Source organism: Natrix helvetica, assembly GCF_964273705.1.
Source record: "Natrix helvetica genome assembly, chromosome: 7".
Classification (NCBI taxonomy): Eukaryota; Metazoa; Chordata; class Lepidosauria; order Squamata; family Natricidae; genus Natrix; species Natrix helvetica.
In genome coordinates this window covers 69916091-69939806 of record NC_138558.1, presented here as the reverse complement: position 1 = coordinate 69939806, position 23716 = coordinate 69916091, and the positions used below count along the sequence as shown (strand labels likewise).

Genomic DNA, 23716 nt, shown 5'->3' with positions numbered 1-23716 from the left:
AACCTCTGCATTCCGGTAAGCTTGATTCCTGTTCAATTCTTTTCAATGAAGAGATGGATGAAATGTTTTCTTATAATGGAAACAAACCTGCCCCACGCTATTGTTTTATTTTAATTTATTGAAATAAATATATTACTTTAGGCACCCAGCTTTGGTCATTACCATGTAAAAAAGGTACTCTTGAAAGAGTGCAGAGAAGAGCAACAAAGAGGATTAGGGACTGGAGGCTAAAACATATGAAGAACAGTTACTGCAACTGGGTATGCCTAGTTTGAAGAAAAGAAGGACTAGGGGAGACATGATAGCAGTGTTCCAATATCTCAAGGGTTGCCACAAAGAAGAGGGAGACAAACTATTCTCCAAAGCACCTGAGGGTAGGATAAGAAGCAATGGTTGGAAACTCATCAAGGAGAGAAGCAACTTAGAACTAAGGAGAAATTTTCTGACGGTGAGAACAATGAATCAGTTGTAAATTAATTAATTGAATTAATTAAGTTGTAAATGCTCCAACACTGGGAGTTTTAAAGAAGAGATTGGATATTCATTTGTCTGAAGTGGTGTAGGGTTTCCTGCCTAAGCAGGGGGTTGGACTAGAAGACCTCCAAGGTCCCTTCCAACTCTGTTATTCTATTCTATTCTATTTTGTTCTAGGACGACTATTAATCAGATTTTTTTTTCTTTATCTGAAGTCCAAAACAGAAGTATCACTGATTGGCTTAAAAGGAGCTGATATATAGTATTTTCAATACTATTCTTAATCTATGCATCACTAACTGAAGGAGAAAATAAATTAACACCCCACAGTGATCTATGAAGGAATGAAGCTATGCCACATATTTTTTTAAATATTTTTTTTATTTTTTATTTTCAAAACAAACACATCCTTCTTTACATAATGGTTACAAAAGTTGGTTACAAAAAGGCTTTCATGCATCTCTTCTACAGTCAACAAACGTAATTCATATTAACTCAAGCGTTTTAAATCAGATATTTATACGTGTTACCATCATCATACCTCCATTTTCATTCGACTATAATTGTTTAAACGTCCTTCATCATAAAATATACCAAGATTTAATACATAACCACATACTGGCATTTCATTTACTATTTCTAAAATCCTCCAATAACACTGAATCCTTATGTCCTATTCTAGCTAAACATCCATAATATTTAATAACAAAGTTTTCTAATCCTCCTTTCCAAAACACTGTTTACAATTTACATCTAGTTTACTTATGCTGTACCCATACCTGTATATATGTTGTTATCATTATCCCTCCTTTATTTAACTATATCCTGCTTCATAACATTTCCCCATAATAATCAAGACCTTTCGTGGGTACCATTCAATATTCATATCCAATTATTACTTATCATAACACTACACATTGTATACATTATCATCCTTATCAATTATTTATTTAACTATATCTATTGTCACTAAATTTCACTAAGTTTAACTAGTTTTAAATTATACATCTATCAACCTGTATCTTTCCAGTAGCAAAACAGTCTCATATCTTCTGCCATTTGTGGTGTCAGTCCTCTAATCATCTCCTTCATCAACTTTGTATGGATTCCTCTTAGCAACTCCTTGCTTATAAAATTTCTCATGTAATTTTGATGCCTTTCTTCTGTTTCCTTAATCAGCTTATTTTTGATTGTCGGTAGTCAATGATATTGCTAATAAAATTTCAATGATATTGCTAATAAATGATATTGCTAATGATATTTCAATGATATTGCTAATAAAATTTCTCTCTTTAAATCCATAAATTATTTTGTTTTTTTCTTCTTCTGTATCTTGCCATATGGGGTAGATTTCCCCTCCATTTAATTCCTCTTTCAATATTCCACTCTTTCCAAACCAATTACCATAAATATCAGCAATTTTAATTTCTTTATATTCATTTTCCTCTTTGATATTTAGGATTTTAACCACCACTTTTTCCACTTGATAAGCATCTCCAACTTCTTCATCATATTTTGCTGTTAGATGCTGTAAGTCTTACAACTTCTTCTCTATCCTCTCATACGTGTTTGATAATTTCTGTATTTCTGAGAATATCTTTTGCAGACTTAAAGTTTCTTTCTGCTCTTGAAATTGTGCCATTATCTCCAGCTAACAAACACTGCTGCTCTAGCTTGGAAGGTTTTAACAAGATTAAGCATAGATTCACAATAACATTTTATTTTCACCTTTCTCTGGTTAAAGATATACTTCAAAGGGACATCTGTATGCTTTTCTTCTTATCACTCTCTATAAACAAGCAATGAGACCTTGGAGTGCCAAGCAAGGATAATAAGTGAGAAAAGTAAGAGTGTTTCGTTTCCAATGCACAAACCTCCAGCCTCTGAGTAGCAGTGTTATTGTTGCAATTTTCTTTGTTTCTTTTTGTATCTTTTTTGTATTTCAAGTTGAAAAAAAGTCCGCTTCTTAAATGAGTTAGAAGAACACCCACAGTAATGAAAGAGGAGAATTTTAGTCCATAGATTACAAAGAATAATAAAAGAAAAAAAAATAGAAGAAAACTGAATCCATTCATTTTAAAAGGCTTGCATAAATTTCATCTGTGAAGATAGCATTTAAAAAGTAAGATAACCCACTGTCCAAAACCATTCCAAATTTAATTCTGCCGCTTATTTCTTCTGTTCTCCAATTTAAATTAATTTTAAGTTTTTTATAGGCAGTCTTTTTTTAAATGGTAAAAATTCCTTACCAGCTGGAAACACTTTCTCTTTCCGTATCCTTCCGTTTTGGAGCCGACTTCATCAGCCTAATGGCTGGATTTTTTGTCATCGGCTTGAAGAACTTCTCTTGGATCGATCAGGGACTTTGCAATGACCCTGAGATCAGCAAGATGTATTCTTCCTGTTCACTGTCTCTGCAGGACAGTTTAGGTTCATTTGGACCACCCAGCGGCAAAAGTATTGACGGCGATCTCAGAGCATTGAGATCACACGTCGTCTCATCGCAACATTGGCTCCTCCTTTATGCCACATATTATGATATTAATATGACAATGACATTGTTGATATTATTGAAAATACTTTGTGAAACCAATTTCTGATTTCCGACAAACTATCATCAATAGTCATCCCCCTATTTGCCATAGGCTTAGTTATTTAATATCCTATCTTCTCAAATTTGAATGGAGATTCTACTCCGTGTAGTTTATTTATTATTCATAGAACTGGACTGCAAATGAATTCATCTATGCTGCTATAAACTCCGATTCTCTACATGATATCGCAATATCTTTTCTAAATGATGTGTCTCTGGTTACCACCTATTTATAATTTTTATAGCACAATTCATCTTCCAAAAGATCCAGCCACAATAAAAGAAATCACATCAGGTGCAAAAATTAGTCCATTAAGAAATGAATTATTTCACTTTAGTTACACCACTTAAGCAATCAAATTTGTCCATATATTCAGATAAACCTGCCACTTTATACTATATATATATATATATAGTATGTATATATATATATATATATATATATATATATATATATATATATATATATATATATATATATATATATATATATATATATATATATATATATTCCTAAGACATTAGTAATTTCAGAAAAATGCAGTGGTTTCATGTTGTCATTGTTGCTTTTTTTAAATCTGAGACAAAAATCTCTAAAGCATACCATATAAAAGGTATTTTAGCCTCTTTTTTTTGCCTAGAATTCCAGATGCTTTTTAATACGGGTGATCTTACCTACTGGTATGTTGCAAACATCTGTATTTTAATATGAAATAAAGTTTGCAGGCTTGCAATTACTACAGCCCACAATCAACTCCTGTCCATATTTATTTCTTCCATACATTAGTTTAAAGCAGGTCTCACCACACAGCAAGTTCTACCCAGAAAATAAGGTAAAGATAAAGCTTCCCCTGCACATGCGTGCTAGTTTTTCCTGACTCTAGAGGGAGGTACTCATCTCCATTTCAAAGCCAAAGAGCCAGCGCTGTCCAAAGACATCTCAGTGGTCATGTGGCTGGCATGATTCAATGCCGAAGGAACACGGAACGCTGTTATCTTCCCACCAAAGATGGTTCCTGTTTTTCTACTTGCATTTTTATGTGCTTTGAACTACTAGTTAGCAGAAGCTGGGACAAGTAACAGGAGCTCATTCCGTTATACTGCGCTAGGGATTTGAACCACTGAACTGCCGACCTTCTGATCAACAAGCTCAATGTCGTAGCCACTGAGCCACTGCGTCCCTAATCTGAAAGTAGCCTTAGCTAAAACTGTTTTTTTTTTACATATTTTCTTTTCCCCACTAGGGATGGCTTTAGGATATCAGGACAACAATTTTATGGGCAATAGAAATCAGCACAGGGGTATAACAGAATAACAGAGCTGGAAGGGACCTTGGAGGTCTTGTAGTCCAACCCCTTGCTCAAGCTGGAGACCTTATACAGTTCTAGACAAATGGCTGTCCAATCTCTTTGTGAAAACCTTTAGTGTTGGAGCACCTACAACTTTTGAAGGCAAGACGTTGCACTGATTGTCCTTACTGTTAGGAAATTTCTACTTATTTCTAGATTCTTATAAGCGTAACATTAATAAGGAAAGATTGTCAAACTATCTTATGGCTATCTTATGAAATCCCCAATGATTTCAATAGCCTGAGTATCAAAATCAGTGTTGCTTCCTTAGGCCTTGATCAAGACACAACCCAGACCACATGTTCAGCTTTTTTTACACAGTAATGGTCCCTATTATGTCTTTATCAGTAGAAGTAATGTTTCTGTTTTCTAGTCCCATTGTCCAACACTTTGATTTATTCCAGTCCATCCAACGTGGAGTCCACTATTTTAGGAAATTTCACTTAAAGAAACACACTTTTTTTTGCTTTAAGACTATTACTAAGGATAAACTTGGTTCAAATTTTATCAAGTTCCATCAACTCAACCAGAGTTGGCATTCAGCCGGTTTGGACCAGTTCACCTGAACTGATAGCCTCGGCTCCATGCCGTCCTATTTAGGCACATTTTTGAGGCCGGGTGCATGCGCAGAAAGTGTGCACACTAACCAAGTGCATGCACAGAAGGCTGGGCACATGCATGGAAGGGAGGCACATGCAGCGAACTAATTGTAACAAAACGTGAAACCCACCACTGAACTCAACAGTTCATTATAGCTGATCACATAGTTCAGGGGTTTTTTTTTTCCTACAAAGGTTAGGATCAGAAGGTCCGAAATATCAAAGACATTTGGAAGTTTGCTCCTACTTCAAATGTTTCAAGACAAAGAAGGCAAGATCTTCACCCGCTTCTTGGTGGGCATACTTTTGGCTTGCTACTAAACTACTGAATGAATCCATATCTTCTGGTATTAAATCATTATGTCTATGCCAGAAAGTGCAATTTTGGTCTCCATGGTATTTGAACTCTGCAGAGAAAGAAACTGGGAGAGGCATAGCAATTTGTTCCAAATACTCTTCCTACCATAAAAGAATGAGGACAATTACGTCCCTTTTCTATTCTGATTTTCTATCGGTAAATGACATTTAGCTAATCTGAACAGAAAAAAAAACCATGCAAATATTGCTAGGCAGGTCCCTCAAAATTATAAGAAGTCAATACAGTGATGTTTCTTAGTTTCATTACACTGATAGGAACACTCAGTCATTATTTCTAGTGTCTGCTGTTAAATTGCTGTTAAATTTCTCATCTGTGCATATTACTTCCAAGTAACACAACCTGTTGTCTGACTTGATTACGGTGGAGTGGATAAAATTTTTTTTGGTGTTGTTTTGTTTTGTTTTGGAAAAGAAAATAGTAATGCAGGTATCTTATTCCCTTTAGGTCATCTCAGGTTCCTAATACAATCTACAAACACAGGCATACAAGGAGGAAGCTATCTTGAGGATTTGCAATTCCCAGTTGCAATATATGGCTGTGAAAGTTGGACCCTAAGGAAGGCTGAGCACCAAAGAATTGAGGCCTTTGAACTCTGGTGCTGGAGAAGACTCCTGCGAGTCCCTTGGACTGCAAGGCAATCCAACCGGTCAGTCCTATAGGAAATCAACTCTGACTGTTCTTTAGAAGGCCAGATCCTGAAGAGGAAACTCAACTACTTTGGCCACCTAGTGAGAAGGAAGGACTCACTGGAGAAGAGCCTAATGCTGGGAAAGATTGAGGGCAAAAGAAGAAGAGGACGACAGAGAATGAGGTGGCTAGATGGAGTCACCAAAGCAGTAGGTGCGAACTTAAATGGACTCCAAAGGATGGTAGAGGACAGGAAGGCCTGGAGGAATGTTGTCCATGGGGATGTGACTTTGCAACTAACAACAACAACATCTTGAGGAGATGCATTTCTTTCAAGACACTCATGTTAAAACATTCGAAGAACGGTTGCAGGAATTGGATTCCCCTAATTTAATGAAAAGAAGGACTAGGGGAGACATGATAGCAGTGTTCCAATATCTAAGGAGCTACCTGGTAGCAGAAAGGCAAGTTCTAGGAGCCTTGATGGTGCAGGGGTTAGAATGCCATATTGCAGACAACCTTTGCCCACAGCCTTGGAGTTCAATCCTGATGGGACTCGAGAGTTGACTCAGCCTTCCATCCTTCCAAGGTCAGTAAAAGGAGGAGCCAGATTGTTGGGGGCAAGAGGTAGACTTTGTAAACCGCCCAGAGAATGCCATAAAGCACTCTGCAGCGGTATACAAGTCTAAGCACTATTGCCTAGGCTGTTATTGTTTTCTTTGAGCAGATTAAAGGCCCAGCAGCAGTTAGAGGCATACACCAGGGTCCTGATGGATGAATTCAAGTAACCCAACAAAGTACCTTATCACCTTTTACTATGACGGCAAGACAGATCTTGCACAATAGATGTTTATTTGTGCCTCTTCCCCTAAGGGAGGAAGTGCTACAGCTGTGCCATGAAAACAAGACAGCAGAAACAGAGGAATCATTAAAACTCGGTTTAACTGTTACGAGAATTTTGATGGCCAAAAGGCCACGTTGAGACAAAAGATTAGGTTTCTTCTTGCTCTGTCTGTCAGGGAGGGAGCCAAACAGAGTGGATTTGATTTAAATCAAGACAATTTCAAACACAATTTCAATCACTAGTAAAAAGGCTTGATTTAAATTGTCTCGATTCAAATCATGATTTTTAAAAGAGCAGCTGTCATCTCTGTCCCACAGGGGCTCCTCCTCTGACCCGCTGTTGACTCACCGACATTCCCAATATTGCAAAATATACAGCCAGCTTTATGCTACATACCGTATTTTTGGAGTATAAGACGCACCAGAGTATAAGACGCACCAAGGTTTTGAACAGGCAAATTTTTTAAAAAAGTTTTTGTACTCTGCAGACTTCCCCCAAAAGACCTGTTTTTCGCAAAAACGGGCCTTTCCCCCCATCCCCCCAAAAAAGTGCATGAATAGCCTTTAGAGCAGTGTTTCTCAAACTTGGTGACTTTAAGTCCTGTGGACTTCAACTCCCAGAATCCCCCAGCCAGCTGTGCTGGCTGGGGGATTCTGGGAGTTGAAGTCCACAGGACTTAAAGTCACCAAGTTTGAGAAACACTGCTTTAGAGGCTTGTAGAGTGCTCTTGGGGACTGGGCCTCACAAAAACGAGCAAAAAACAGCCTGTTCTTTGCTCATTTCTGCCCTCTCCAGCCCCCAGAAGTACTCTGCAAGGCTCCTAAAGGCTATACACGGCCATTTTGGTTTCGGGGCAGGGTTTCGGGAGGCCAAAAATGTCGTATTCAGTGTATAAGACGCACCCAGATTTTCAGTCTCTTTTTTGAGGGAAAAAGCTCCATTCCATGCTGAATAAACTAGATTATGAATGTATCTTCAATAGAAAACTCTCTTTAGATAGATTTTTTATTCCAAAAGCATGTTATGAAAATAAAATTGATAAAAATCACAAAAATCTGATTAATTTTTTTTAAAAAAATCTGATTATTTTTTTTAAAAAAACTGATTTTTTTATTTTTAAAAAAACAAATCATCGATTTGTATCCACCTTAGAGCCAAACCATTCCCTGCTAAGCCACCTGGATGGTTGCCACCAATAAAACATGTCCACCCACTTCAACCCTGGGATCCTGCTTCATTGCTGATCTTCCACCTGTGAGGGTCTATACAGGTAGTCCTCAACTTACAACAGTTCGCTTAGTGACCAATCAAAGTTACAATGGCACTGAAAAAAGTTATATTTCTACTAGGTATGTTAATAGGAAATAAGAATAAAAAATCCAATATATAATGCTACATATAACAACAGTAGCAAGAATCGTTTGCACTCAAAATTGGAAAAATGAGAGTATACCTCTTGATGGAATAGTGATTAAAAAAAAGTGCTAGAATGTGTAGAGATGGATAGGCTGACAAATGGAAATAAAAGATGGAGGAGAAACTGAATTCTATTTGATTTGGAATATTTGGTACAACTGGTTAGAGAATAGAAGTAAAGATTAATGAATCATTAAAATAATATTTTAAAGTGTGATAAGATGAGATAAAAATGTAATTGTCATGCTTGCAAGCCATCTTTTCTTTTGGACTTCAAGCCTGCCACACTTTCTATTGTCTACCTTCTATTGTGGGAAAATGGGAGGGGGGATTATACAGAGTTGGGTGATATGTAGTCATAATAGCATTCTTCTTAGAAAGGCAAAGTCATCTTTGTCTTCTGCACATGGCTGGAACTGGATGGGTGGAATCTATCTTCATTGCAGTGGAAGATTGGACTATGTGATGAACTTGTGGGTGTTGAGGCAGGATCTTGAAATTTCAACTGGGGAGGGGGCAAACCTGGAAGCTTTCAGATTTGGGTTTTCCCAGTTGTGCCAACATGACATCTCTAATAAATTGGCACTTTGAGGAAACTCTATATATAGTATATATCGTCACGTGTATTCATGTTGTGGTGACGATACTTCCCACCTACGAGACATCTGGGAACCAGCCCTAGTCAACAAACGAACCCCACCAACCACCCAGGTCATTACAACACAAAAGAACAACATACACACAGCCAGCACCTCAGCCAGCACAGGATGATACAAAACAACCGACCAATCTACAAACATTAACTCCATCTACCAATCAGGATGCAACTACACAGCCAATCAACCCACTTACAGCAAGAAAGCCAGCACTCCAAACTCCTCACCAAGATTTATAGAAAGACGGCAGCTCCAACCACGCTTTACTCAAACAAGTACGAAGCCAAAAACACCAGCCTGTAGATGGCGAGAGGGATCTCGGCAAAACGTTGCCAAGACTATACTAGTCACCCTTTATTTATTTATCAGCACAAATACAACATATGTATGTATGTATGTATGTATGTATGTATGTATGTATACAGACACATGCATATACACACACATATGTACACACACACACACACACACACACACACTAACCACACAGTGTCTAGATTAGTATATGTTGTTAGTTTCTAGTTAGTAGCTAGAAAGGTATATGTATATAAAAAGGGAAGAAAAACATAAAACAGCCTGTATATACAAATGAGGTATACTGACACCGAAGTGATGTAAAGATGAAAATTGTGATATCAAATGAAGAAAATTGTTCAATAAAAATCTTTTTTTTTTTAAAAAAAAAGTGACCTATAACCATTTTTTTCACCCTTATGATCATTGCGGCATCCCCATGGTCATGTGATTTACATTTGGATGATTGGCAACTGACTCATATGTCCCGGGGTCACAAGATCACCTTTGGTGACCTCCTTGACAAGCAAAGTCAATGAGGAAATCAAATTCATTTCACAACCGTGTTACTAATTTAAGAACCACAGTGATTCACTTCCCAAACTTGGCAAGAAAAAAAAGCATAAAAGGGGGCAAAACCCACTTAACACATTTCTCCCAATGACCCGAGAAACAGCTCAATATACTTTTTTTGTACCATGTCTTGTGATACAGAGAATTAGTCAATCACATTGTAACTGACAAAGGAAGTCAATTAACTTCCGAATTTTGGAGGGCCCTCTTGCAAGTATTAAATGTTAAAATGCACCCGATACTATATTTTTTGGAGTATAAGATGCACCTTTTTCCCTCAAAAAAGAGGGTGAAAATTTGGGTGCATGTTATACACTGAATACAGCATTTTTTGGCCTCCCGAAACCCTGCCCCCTTTGCAAAAATGGCCATGCATAGCCTTTAGGAGGCTTCAAGAGTGCTCCTGGGTGCTGGGGAGGGCACAAATGAAAAAAAAAACAGGGCATTTTTGGCTTGTTTTTTTTATTTTCTTAAAAAATATTTTTAATTTTCAAAATAAACACAACACAAAAAATCTTTCTTCTTTACATACTGTAGAAAGTGTATCAATTGGTCATCAACCATAATTCATATTAACTCAAGTATTTTAACTCAAATATCTTTATACATATTACCATCATCATACCTCCATTTTCATTTGATTATAATTGTTTAAACATCCTTCATCATAAAATATACCAAGATTTAAAACATAACCACATACTGGCAATTCATTTGCTATTTCTAGTATCCTCCAATAACACTAAATCCTTATACCCTATTCTGGCTAAACATAATATTTAGTAACAAAAATTTCTAATCCTCCTTTCCAAATCACTGTTTACAATTTACATCCAATTTCCCTATGTTGTACCTATACATATATATACTGTACGTTGTTATCATTATCCCTCCTTTATTGACTGTATCCTTTATCATAACAGTTTTCCCCTAATAATCAAAATTTAACTAAATTTAACTTAGTTCTTTTTTATTAACCTTTATATTATAACCAAAAGATTTCTAATCTTCTTTTCATAGGTACCATTCAATATTCATATCCAATTATTACTTATCATAGCAATACATATGTATACATTATTATCATTATCAATTATTTATTTAACTATATCTATTGTCACTAAATTTCACTAAGTTTAACTAGTTTTAGATTATACATTTTCATCTATCAACCTGTATCTTTCCAGTAGCAAAACAATCTCATGTCTTCTGCCATTTGTGGTATCAGTCCTCTAATCATCTCCTTAATGAAGAAGGAGAATTTTAGTCCATAGGTTGCAAAATAATAATAATAATAATAATAATAATAATAATAATAATAATAATAATAATAATAATAATAATACGACAACGATGACGACAGAAGAAGAAAACTTAATCCATTCATTTTAAAAGGCTTGCATAAATTCCATCCATTACAATAGCATTTAAAATGTAAGATAACACACTGTACAAAACCATTCAAAGCTAAATTCTGCTGTTTATTTCTTCTGTTCTCAAATTTAAATTAACTTGAAGTTTTTTGTAGGCAGTCTCTTTTTAAAACAGTAAAAATTCCTCACCAGCTGAAAACACTTTCTCTTTCCGTTTCCTTCCATTTTGGAGCCGTGCCAACTTCATCAGCCTAGGGGCTGTGCTTTTGTCGCCAGCTAGAAGAACTTCTCCTGGATCGATCAGGGACTTTGCAGTGTCCCTGAGATCAGCAGGACATATTCTTCCCGTTCACCATCTCTACAGGACGGTTTAGGTCCGTTTGGACCACCCAGCAGCAAAAGTGTCAGTCGCGATCTCAAAGCATTGAGATCGCACATTGTCTCGTCGTGACGTTGGTGCCTCCTCTCCACAATTTTTGCTTGTTTTTACCACCACCACCACCCTGCTCCCAGGAGCACTCTACAAGCCTCCTAAAGGCTATGCATGCCCTTTAAAAAAAAAAAAAACAGGCCCATTTTCCTGAAAAACGAACTGCTTTTGGGAGGTCTGTAGAGTTCCAAAACTTTTTTTAAAATTTGCCTCTTCAAAATCTTGGTGCGTCTTGTATGCCAATACTCACCCCAGCTCCACGAAGGGGGGAAATGTCCCAATGCATCACAGAATGGCAATGTGATGCTGAGAAGTTTGACACCTATGCTCTAGATACATAAAGAAGTGGGAGTCAACCTATTGTCCAAAATACCTGAAAGCAGAACATGAAGTAACAGATGGAAACTAATCAGGGAGAGAAGCAACTTAGAACTAAGGAGAAAATTCCTGACAGTGAGGACAATTAATCAGTGGAACATCTTGCCTCCAAACGTTGTGGGTGCTCCAACACTGGATATTTCCTGCTTGAACAGGGGGTTGGACTAGAAGACCTCTGAAGTCCCTTCCATTTCTGTTATTCTGTTAAGTACCATAATTTTCGGTCTATAAGATGCTCTGGACTATAAGATGCACCTAGCTTTTAGGAAGGAAAACAGGGAGGGGCGGGAATCTGCCTCTGCATCCCAGCAATTTGCCTCCTTGCAGCAAACAGCCAATGGGAGGCCGATCCAACCACCAAACAGCTGCCCTTGCTAAATCAAGCTGTGCTGAAGCTGATCAGGCTGTTTGCTGTTTGCTGCAAGGAGGCAAATTGCTGGGAGACAGAGGCCAAAGGGTGGGATCCAGCAGGTATTTGGGGCTTTGACAACATTCGCTCTATAAGACGCCCAGACATTTCCACCCACTTTTTTTGGCAGGGGAAGTGTGTCTTATAAACTGAAAAATACACTGTGAAAACTATCCAAAGTCATAAGGATGGAAAGCATCAACAGATGTTGATGCCTTGAAATTAGTACTCCATTTTCATGACCCCAGTAAGCCTTATCCTAGGAAGCTATTGACCATGCAAGAGTCAAGCATTGACTGCAACTAGCATGAGGATTTATAGCACGGGATGGAGGAGTTTTAAGAATATCAAAAAACCAAGCAGGGGGAAATGAATCAGGCATAAAAGACACGGGTAGGGGGGAGATCAAGAGAGTCCCAAGGGAAGGACAGACGCCAAGTCAAGTGGAGATGATTTACCAGACACTTTGTGTGCTCCCAGGGATTTGCAGGAAGAAGAAGAAGGTAGCAACACAGCTACATTTCTTTCTCACAGCCCACAACTGATTTCCCCTGGAAGAGAAGAAGCAGTCTGAACAGGGACATGTGTGATGAAATGAATTGGGTGAATGACCTAGGGAATGCAGGAGTAAGATGCTGCCTAAGAAACAATTGTAGAAGAGAGGCAGGAGCTCCTAGTAACTTAACAGTCAGAGAAAGAAACTTAGGAAGAAACCACCTTAATTGATCAGGCGTAAAAAGAGACAGTTTTGCACTTTAGTAACATAAGAATAGAATGGAATAGAGTAGAGCAGAGCAGAGCCAAACAGAATAACAGAGTTGGAAGGGACCTTGGAGGTCCTTAGGCAGGATACCCTACACCACTTCAGATGAATGGTTGTCCAATCTCTCCTTAAAAACTTCCAGTGTTGAGAGATCACTTCCGGTCCCCGAAGGCGACGGACGTTGCCGTCCACTGCTCGTCTCCCCAGTGCTTTTAGGAGCACAGGCAGTCTTGGAGGGACCACCTGCCGTAGGGCGGCTTGCTGGAACCCCCAGAAACCCCCAGAATCGGCGGCAGCCGATACTTACTTTGATAAGTATTACTCCTTATCAAAGAAACTATATAACAAAGGAGTTTGGTTTAGATGGTTATTGCCAGAAGGAATGTTGATCTTCTGGGAGGGAAACAGAATTAGAATCAATACAGTTGTGGAGGCAGAGGCCTTCATGAAAAAACATAGTGCCCTCCTAGAGGACAAAATCATAAGAGATAGTGAAAAAGATGACAATATACAAGATATGAGGGAGGGAGAGGATGTGGCTCCACCAGGGAACATGGGGGAGGGAGCGATAGTGAAAAGACACAGGTTACAAAAATAAATGTATTTGAAATATTATTGTAATTGTTGATATGTTAGAAAGTGGCAAAAGAGATGATTGAACATATGGTTGATACAATGTATAACAAGATGCTGTTCCTGCTTATCTTTTATCTTTTGTTTTTTTTTTTTCTCTGTAAAAGTTGTGAGATTTGGAGAGATTTCTACCTTTAGCACGATGTAGCTGCCAAAAAATTTTGTACATCCACCTACCCTTTCCTGTAAATGTTTAAAAACCAATAAAAAAATTAAAAAAAAACTTCCAGTGTTGGAGCATTCACAACTTCTGGAGGCAAGTTGTCCCACTGATTAATTGTTCTAACTGTCAGGAAATTTCTCCTCAGCTCTAAGTTGCTTCTCTCCTTGGTTAGTTTCCACCCATTGCTTCTTGTCCTGCTTTCAGGTGCCTTGGAGAGTAGCTTGACTCTCTTCTTTGTGGCAGCCCCTGAGATATAGGAACACTGCTATCATGCCATCCCAGTCATCCTTTTCATTAAACTAGACATACCCAACTTCAGCAACCATTCTTTATACATTTCAGCCTCCAGTCCCCTAATCCTCTTTGTTGCTCTTCTCTGCACTCTTTCTAGAATCTCAAGATCTTTTTTTCATCATGGGGACCCAAACTGGATGCAGTATTCCAAGTGTGGCCTCACCAAGGCATTAGAAAGTCGTATTAACCCTTCACATGATCTTGATTCTATCCCTCTGTTGATGCAGCCTAGAACTGTGTTGGCTTTTTTGGCAGCTGCTGCACACTGCTGGCTCTTATTTAAATGGTTGTCCATTACGACTCCAAGATCCCTTCCATAGTCACTTTCAGGCTTGTAAGGTTCTGCTAATGTAGTCTTACAATGGAGCGGAATATGTTCGTGTAGTTCTGTCTCCTGCTTTGATTTACCTAGCATGGTGCTCCAAGAACATAACATCACATTGATCGATCCATGACAACCATAAATAAAATGGATCCAATGAGCCTGATAATTTGACTAAATGGGGAGTTATTAGTTGTACCTAGGCAGGGGTGGGATTCAGCTGGTTCGGACCAGTTCAGGTGAATCGGATGTTAATTTTACATCTGGTTTGCTGAACCAGTAATTGAAAGGACTAGCTGGCCCCGCCCACCCCACTCCGCCCTTCCTAGGAATCTCCATGCCAGATAAGTGTAGGGCCCACACGGAGGCTCTGGGGGGGGGGGGGAAATGGGCCTCCTGGAAGTTCCAGAAGTCCTGGGGGAGGGCATTTTTGCCCTCCCAAAAGCTCCAGAGCCTAGGGAGGGCAAAAATGTCCCCACCCCACTATGGTGCAGGAGGCCAGGTAGGCTATGCCCACCATGGCCACGTCCACCCAGCAACTGGGCAGAGAACCACTTGCTAATTTTTTTTTTCAATCCCAACCCTGTACTTAGGCATCTTTATAAAGGAGCATTGGAAGAAAATGTGAACTAATGTCGAAAACTCCTTTACCAGAGGGAAACTGTTGAAATGTGGTTGAAATATTGCCCCAAGATCTTCTGGGGCAATCAAATGAAATAAATTGGACTTCAGTATCCATGATTTTCCCCCAAGGCTGATACAGCCGAAAAACCATAAGCCAGAGACCCAAAAGAGAAGAAAGAAGAACCAAAGATGAAAGGACAGGAATAAGTTAAATCAAAAACCAACATGGTTAAGAAGCTGAATAAGCCTTTCCATGCTATTTTTATGATGCAGAGACAGAGATCTAGTTGCAGTGGTGAAGTCCTTGCATTACAGCCACAAGTGGAACCAGAATTTCCACTGGTAAACAAAGTGATTGAATCAAGATCCAATGTACGGTCTTTTTGCTGTGGTTGTTAAGTGACTCCCACATTCACTAAGCAAATCCGGCTTCCCCCATTGACTTTGCTTTCAGAAGCTGACGGAGAAGGTTGCAAATGACTATCCCATCACCCTGGGGTGCTGAAACAATTGAAAACAACTGAGTGAGAGAGTTGCTCAATGAATTTTGCTCTGTTTTATGACCTTTCTTACCACAATTGATAAATGAATCTTAAGTTAGTCATCCTGTTGTTAAGTGAACCTGGCTTCCCCATTGACATTGTTTGTCAGAAGGTCACCAATGGGGATCACATGACCCTGGGACATTGCAACCGCCATGAATATGAGTCAATTGCCGAGCAAATTTTGAACGTGTGACCAAGAGGTCGCTACAATAGTCGTAAATGCAAGGACCAGTTGTAAGTTACATTTTTAGTTCCAGTGCCATTGTTTCTTTGAATAATCACAAAACAAATGGCTGTACGTGAAGGAGTACATGTAGGTGCTTACTAATCCTATAAGTCAGAGTTTTTCCTGATACAGAGCGTTAAGGATCAAAATTGTCTAGACTGAAACAAGGTAGCTGAAGAGAAACCACTGTTTGCAGTAAGGTTTAAAAGACAGAGAGATTAACAACTAGACACAAGGACAATCCCCCCCCCCATGAAATCACTCTGCTAAATAACTAATTCCCACAACACTGTCAAACTATTAATAGGGCTGTATTACTATTATTGTTCTCTTCTTTTTCTATTACCTATTCCTTATCTTCTTATGACTATAACTTTGTTGCTTGTATCTTACAATTTATAATAATTGTTTTATTTAGTATCCTAGTATGATTTATGTTGTTTGCTTGTTTAGTATCCTATGACTTTCACGGAGTGTTGTGCCTTATGATTTATGATGAATGTATTTGATGATTATAATCATGATTGATCACTTGTTGCTTGTATGCACACTAAGAGCTTATGCACTGGAGACTAAATTCCTTGTGTGTCCAATCACACTTTGCCAACAAAGAATTCTACTCTACTCACTCTACTCTACTCTATTCTACTCTATCATTCCAATATCTGTTCTATTTTATTCTATTATTTCATCCCAATATCTACTCTACTCTACTCCACTCCACTCCACACTCCACTCCCACACCACACCACACCACACTCTACTCTACTCTACTCTACTCCACTCCACTCCACTCCACTCCCCACACCACACCCTACTCTACTCTACTCTTCTTTCATTCCAATATCTGTTCTGTTTTATTCTATTATTTCATCCCAATATCTATTCTATTCTATTTTTCATTCCATTATTTTATTCTGTTCTGTTCTATTCTATTCCATTCCATTTTTCATTCCATTATTCTGTTTGTATTCTATTCTATTCTATTCTATTCTATTCTATTCTATTCTATTCTACTCTACTCTACTCTACTCTACTCCACTCCACTCCACTCCACTCCACTCCACTCCACTCCACTCTCCACTCCACTCCCTGAAAACTGGCATAAGAAAAACTCCAGGAACTGATATATCATAGTAACTAACTAGGACTTCAGTATCCTGAACTGTCAACATTATAAGTAAAATACAACCTGGTATTAGGCACATTCTCTGGAGGGAAGATATACAAAAAATATTGGATAGGTTTCTCAGCTTGATGGAAGAGAATGATCAAGTGCAAGTATTACAAGCTGCAATGTGACCCAAGGCACTAAACAGCCACAAACAATATTAGTGGGTGATCAATTTCTTGTTAAAAAAAATTGCAATCTGTATCAGGTTGCTAGGGTTTCTTTCTACTGGTGAAATTTACCAGTGCAGATAATATATGCAGTCCTAATAGAGAATTAATTGTCCCAGTCTAAAAAAGTGAAGACAAAAAGACTCTGTTTAGCACAGCATACAAGGAAAGGAAACAAATTTACATTCCCAGCGCTCAAAACAAATATACTCAAAATCATTTGAAGTCCATAGCCTATGAAGACAGATAGAGCAACAGTAATTCCAGAATTGCTTTGGGGTTCCAGATACATGCATCTTATTCCAATTACCATAATCCAACTTTATTATCCACTCAGGAAGATGAATTTGAGATTAAATGTATCTGTGACACTGGCCTTTGCTGCAGTTTGCTTAGCCAGGGGCCAGCAACCCATGGCTCTGGAGCCACATGTGGCTCTTTCATCCCTCTGCTGCAGCTCCCTGTTGCTCAAAATATGTGTCACAACCGCCAATGTGCAACACCTGCTGGAATGTGATTTCTTGAGCTTTTTAACCCCCGGTAGGCCAAACACGGTTAAATCCAAGAAAAGAAAAGTTTCAGAAGAAAACAGAATGTTTAATTCAACTACATATATTAGTTTTGTGGGTGCTCAGGAAATAGCCAGGCAAGGGAAGGGTTTTTTTGGCTCCCTGTGTTTTCTTTTCTGTGAGAAACTGATCCAAACGGCTCTTTGAGTGTTTAAGGTTGCTGACCCCTGGCTTAGCTAGCTACCTGTTGTGCAAGCACAGCTATCTCCAAGTTACAAAATCCAGTTTGGTGTATCCATTGAGGCACCAGGCTAGAAACTGGGAGATCGTGAGTTGTAGATCTGCCTTAGCTGGCTGGCTTTGGGACAATTGCCAAAAGACATTGAGTTCTAGTCCTGCTTTAGACATGAAATCTGTGTTAGATCTGGGCAACGAGAGAACAGACTGCGGACACGGAGTGACTTATCAGCTCTTTATTAATAGTAGTAGTGATCCAGCTTGCTCTGTGGTCGGAGGGTTCCCCTTTTATAGGGATCGGGTACGCCCCTCGACCAATCAGAACGATACCTGTTTCCTGCTGTAGCAGCGGACCAGAGAGGAGACTTGCCCCGATATATGCTAATATCTAACACCCCTCCCCTCCTAGACGGAACGTTGCGGTTAGTAACATAGTCTTTTAGGTATGTTGGGGTTTGCCTTACTCGGGAGGAGCGTCGCAGTTCGGGTTGGTTAGAAGTGGTTGCAGGATCGGATGCTTTTTCTGTTTCACGTTCGGGAGGTTTCGTGCCTTCGTTGCTAGGGCGTTCCGGAGTCTGCTCGGTTGCGTTGTCTGGGGTTTGCTCTGCTTCGTGCTCGATCTCTTGTTCCGACCTGGGTTCGCAGGTGTCGTAGTTCTCTATGATGGGGCTCTCGCGTGGCTGACTTTCCGTTGGCAGGAAACTCTCGTCTTCGTTTCGAAGGTCTGAGTGTGCTAGGTGACCCCAAAGTTGATCGATGTGCCTTTTCCAGTTCCGCCCATCTTCCAGCTCCAGCAGATACGATCGTGGACCCGTGATGCCAATGACCTTTGCCGGCATCCACAATGTTCCCCCTGCATAGTTGTGGGCGTATACTGAATCCCCTATGCTAAAAGACCGAATTTTGCTTGTGGAGTCTGGGGGAGCTGTGGCAGAGTAATTTGGGTGAAGACGGTCCAGGTGAGACCGTAGACGGCGGCCCATGAGTAGTTCAGCGGGGCTCCTACCCGTCGTTGCACTTGGGGTGATATGCTGAATTAAGAGGTAATGGTCAATGCGTGTTTGCCAATCACCTGGACCCATCCTAGCGAGGGCCTCTTTTGCGAATCACACCATTCTCTCCGCCTGTCCATTTGATGCCGGATGGAATGGCGCGACGAGGGCGTGCCGAATCCCCTGTCCTGCTAGATATGTCTCAAATTGCATGGCCGTGAACTGGGGCCCATTATCGGAGACCAGGAGGTCGGGCAGGCCATGAGTGGCGAAAAGTCGCCGTAGAACCTTAATGACTGCCTCTGCCATGGTTGAAGTCATTAGGACTACTTCTAGCCATTTCGAGTATGCATCCACAACTATAAGGAAAGTCTGACCTTGGAATGGCCCTGCGAAGTCGATGTGTATTCGCGACCAGGGTGCTTTAGGTTTCTCCCATTCTGTGGCGGGCGCTTCCGGGGTGCTGGTCTCGATTCCTGGCATGGGTCGCAAGTGGCCACCCACTCCTCTATTTCTTTGTCCATGTTTGGCCACCAAACGTAACTTCTTGCTAACGCCTTCATCCTAACAATCCCCGGATGACCCACATGTAAAGCATCTAATACATTCCTAAAGCATACGGAATAACAACTCGATCCCCCCACAATAAGCAACCTTGTAACACTGAGAGTTCGTCCCGTTTTGACCAAAACACTTTGAATTCCGGGCCCACATTTCCCTTCGGCCACCCCCTCCAAACCCAAGTTTGAACTTGCTTTATTAAATTGTCTTTAGAGGAGAACCTTGCAACGTCATATGAAGAAACCGGTCCAGAGTCCAAACAGTCAATGAGCAATACCGGTACTTCTGGAGTGGGGTCTGGCAGAATGTCGGGTAATGGGCAATGGCTGAGTGCGTCTGCGTGTCCGAGAGTGGAGCCCGGTCGATGAATTAACTTGTAGGAGTACGCAGCCAGGAAAACAGTCCACCTGGTCATGCGTGGAGAAAGGGAGACCGGAGTGGGGCAGTTTCCCGCCAAAAGTCCCAACAGCGGTTTGTGATCTGTAATCAGTTCAAAATTGCGGCCGTAGAGGTATTCGTGGAAACGTTTTACTCCAGCTACAGCAGCTAGCGCTTCCCTGTCCATTTGGCTGTAATTCCTCTCGGCCGATGAAAGAGTCCTGGAGTAGAAGGCAATGGGTGCTTCTTTTCCGTCGGGCATCCTGTGGCTGAGGACTGCTCCAACTCCGAAGGGTGATGCGTCGCAGGTCAATACCAGCGGTAGGGTCTGGCTGTATTGGACAAACAGTGAGTCAGTGGTGAGCAGGCGCTTTACTCCGGCGAAAGCTGCAGCTTCGGATCGTCCCCATTTCCATGGTGCGTTCCTCTGGAGTAGACGGTGTAGTGGCTCAGCAACGGTCGCCTTCTGCCTCAGAAAAACGCTGTAGAAGTTAAGTAGTCCGAGGAAGGCCTGCAACTCGGTCTGATTTCGTGGTGTGGGGGCGTCCTGGATCGCCTTAATTTTCTTTAAAGTGGGGTGTATTCCCTGACCATCGATTCTATAACCCAGGAATTCTACGCTAGGCACGTTAATTTGGCATTTTTCCTTTTTGAGGTGGAGACCCTTTTCTCTGATTCTGGCCAAAACAGTTCTGACTCTTTTATTTAATTGCTCCTCGTTTGCAGCGGACACCAAGATGTCGTCAAAATAGGGGACGACTCCCGGTATCCCTTGCAAAAGTCGTTCCATGACGCTCTGGAACAATCCTGGGGCAATACTCACACCGAATTGTAGCCGGTTGCATTTGAATGCTCCTCTATGCGTCACTATAGTTTGGGCCTCCGCTGTGGCGCTATCAACTGGCAGTTGCTGGTAAGCTTGTGCCATGTCTAATTTAGCAAATACCTTTCCTGGCCCCAACGAGTGCAATAAGTGCTGTACTACAGGCACAGGATATGCGCTCTGTTGTAGCGCGACATTAATTGTGCATTCATAGTCCACGCAGATGCGGACTGATCCGTCTGGTTTGACTGGGGTCACGATGGGTGTTTCCCAGCGCGCGTGATCCACCGGCTCAAGGATTCCTTGCTCCACTAACTTATCTATTTCCTTATCTATTTTTGGGCGGAGTGCAAAGGGCACTCGTCTCGGTTTAAGTCGGATTGGCGCCACTTTGGGGTCTAAATTGAATGATATCGGTTTACCCACATACTTACCAAGACCGGGGCTGAACACATCCTCGAACTCCTTAAAAATCTGCTCAGCGCTGCTGTTTTCCACGGCGTTGATTCCGGTGACTTCTAGCCCCAAGGATTCGAACCAATCCAGTCCTAGGAGGTTTTGTAATGGTGCGCTGGCGATGGTCACGGGCAGCTGGGCTACGATGTCCTTGAAACGGATCTGGAACGTGCCTTGGCATACGATGGGGACTCGGTTCCCCTGGTAGTCTCGTAGCAGGATGTCTGGAACGCGTAGTTGGCTCTTTTTGAGGCTAGGGATAGCCTGTTTCATGGATGCCCATGAAATGATCGTCAGGGATGATCCTGTGTCAACTTCCAGCTCACAAGGTGAGCCCTCCAAGAGGACTGTGACTTTCAGCTTTTTAGGCCGCTTGGTGCGGACCTGGCTTATTGATGTGAGATACGTTCGCAATTCCTCTCTCTGGGTCAACTCTATCTCATCATCTGTATCCTGAAAATACTCTTGTTGAGCGTCTTGATAGAACGCTCTCTCAGCTCTTTGTGTGTAGTCTCTCTGGGGATACGCTCGCTCAGCTCCTTGTGAGTAATCTCTCTGGGGATACGTTCGCTCAGCTCTTTGGGAATTTTCTCTCTGGGTAAACACTTGTGGATTTCTCTCTGGGCGCCCTTTTTGATTTCGCCAAGCCCCTGGGTTGGGCTTCTGTTGGCGGTACATGGGTGGCTGCCGTGAGGCAGGGACTTCGCTCCGGCACACTCGTGCGATGTGCCCAAGTTTGTTGCAGTGCGAACAAACAACGTTCCTGAACCTACAGGTAGACCTGGGGTGATTCCCTCCGCAGCTTGCGCAGGGCGGCAAATGGGATCCGGGTCTCCCCCCAGGCCTCATGTGACTGCTCCGCATCAGGTGGCTGTCCTCGAACTCGGGATCCTCGTAGTCGGGTCTTGTGTCCTCGTAGTGAACTCTGGTTTGCCTTGGTACTGGCTGGTTTACGCTGAAACCTCGTTGTATGGTTACCGATGATTTCTCTGCTGACTCTGACGCTCTTGCTTCGTTTAGAGCTATCTGTAGGGTTAAATTCGGGTTTGCCAACAGCTTCTTTTGTAGTGAAATGTCTCTTAACCCACAGATGAGCTGCGCTAAGATATGCTCGTCCAGATCCCTGAACTCGCAGTGAGTTGCTGCTTTACGTAGGGCTGCAACATATTGATTGATTGATTCTCCCGCCTTCTGGTTCCGCGTGTTGAATTCCTTTCGGCAAACATGGCGGGAAGGTTTTGGCGCGTAATGGGTCTGTAGAGCCTGTTGCAACGCCGTCCATGATACTGCCTGTATTGGAGTGGGCGCGGTGAGGTCTCTGGCCGTGTTGAAGACTTCTTTCCCGCAGTAGCCGAGGAAGATGTTTTTCTTCCGGGCGTCGGTGATCCCCGTGTATTTGTTCGCTTCGAGAAAACACTCGAAACGAATCATGAAGGCTTCCCATTCGTCGTTCGCTGGGTCGAATGGAGCGGGGGGAGTGTGCATCGCCATCTTCTTTCGTTTGAATCTGCCGCGCTGCGGTGACCTGAGATGGCTGCCGGAATTTCTGCCGAATTCCTGGGCTGGATCAAATCCGGAGATTCTGGAGGTAGCGTTCTTCGTCCTATCTGCCTCTCGATCCCACCTTCGTCGCCAATGTTAGATCTGGGCAACGAGAGAACAGACTGCGGACACGGAGTGACTTATCAGCTCTTTATTAATAGTAGTAGTGATCCAGCTTGCTCTGTGGTCGGAGGGTTCCCCTTTTATAGGGATCGGGTACGCCCCTCGACCAATCAGAACGATACCTGTTTCCCGCTGTAGCAGCGGACCAGAGAGGAGACTTGCCCCGATATATGCTAATATCTAACAATCTGTCTGGGTGATTTTCAACCAATCATTGGGAGACAGTGAGTTCTAGTCCCCTCTTCAGGCATGAAAACTTTGAGTGTCTTTGAGCCAATTGTCAAGAGACTGTAAGTTCTAGACCTGCTTTAGGCATCAAAGCTGGCTTGATGACTTTGGGTCAATCAAAGGAGCCGGGGAGTTCTCATTTCATTTTAGGCATGAAAACCAGCTGGGTGATTTTCAACCAAACACCAGGAGACAGTAAGTTCTAGTCCAGCTTTAGGCATGAAAGCTGGCTGGGTGACTTTAGGCCAGTCAGTCTCTCTCAGCCCAACACATCTCACATTGTTGTTGTTTATTTTGCGGGGGTGGTGGAAGGGGAAGAGGAGAAGAAAGGAATATCTGGTTTGTTCACCTAATCACAGTGATATTTAATTCTAAAGTCAAGGAAAGACTGAATAGGAAAGTCTTAACTGGAAATAATATTCCATCATACATCTTATGATCTGTTTTCTCCCCTTCTTTTCAGTATATATTTTAAAATATGCTGGTAAGCAAAGCATGGTGGATTGAAGTTGTTTTCTGCAGTAGCAATAGTCTTAAGTTCTGAAAATATATATAGTCTCTC

The 23716-nt window shown here is 41.3% G+C and overlaps 1 protein-coding gene across 1 annotated transcript in view; it reads right to left on the bottom strand.

Annotated features, from left to right (window-relative positions):
- PCDH7 (protocadherin 7) overlaps positions 1–23716 on the bottom strand; it is a gene marked incomplete at both ends in the record, with an annotated part of 312585 nt that overhangs the window by 9906 nt on the left and 278963 nt on the right. The gene's annotated exons all lie outside the window — the stretch shown is intronic.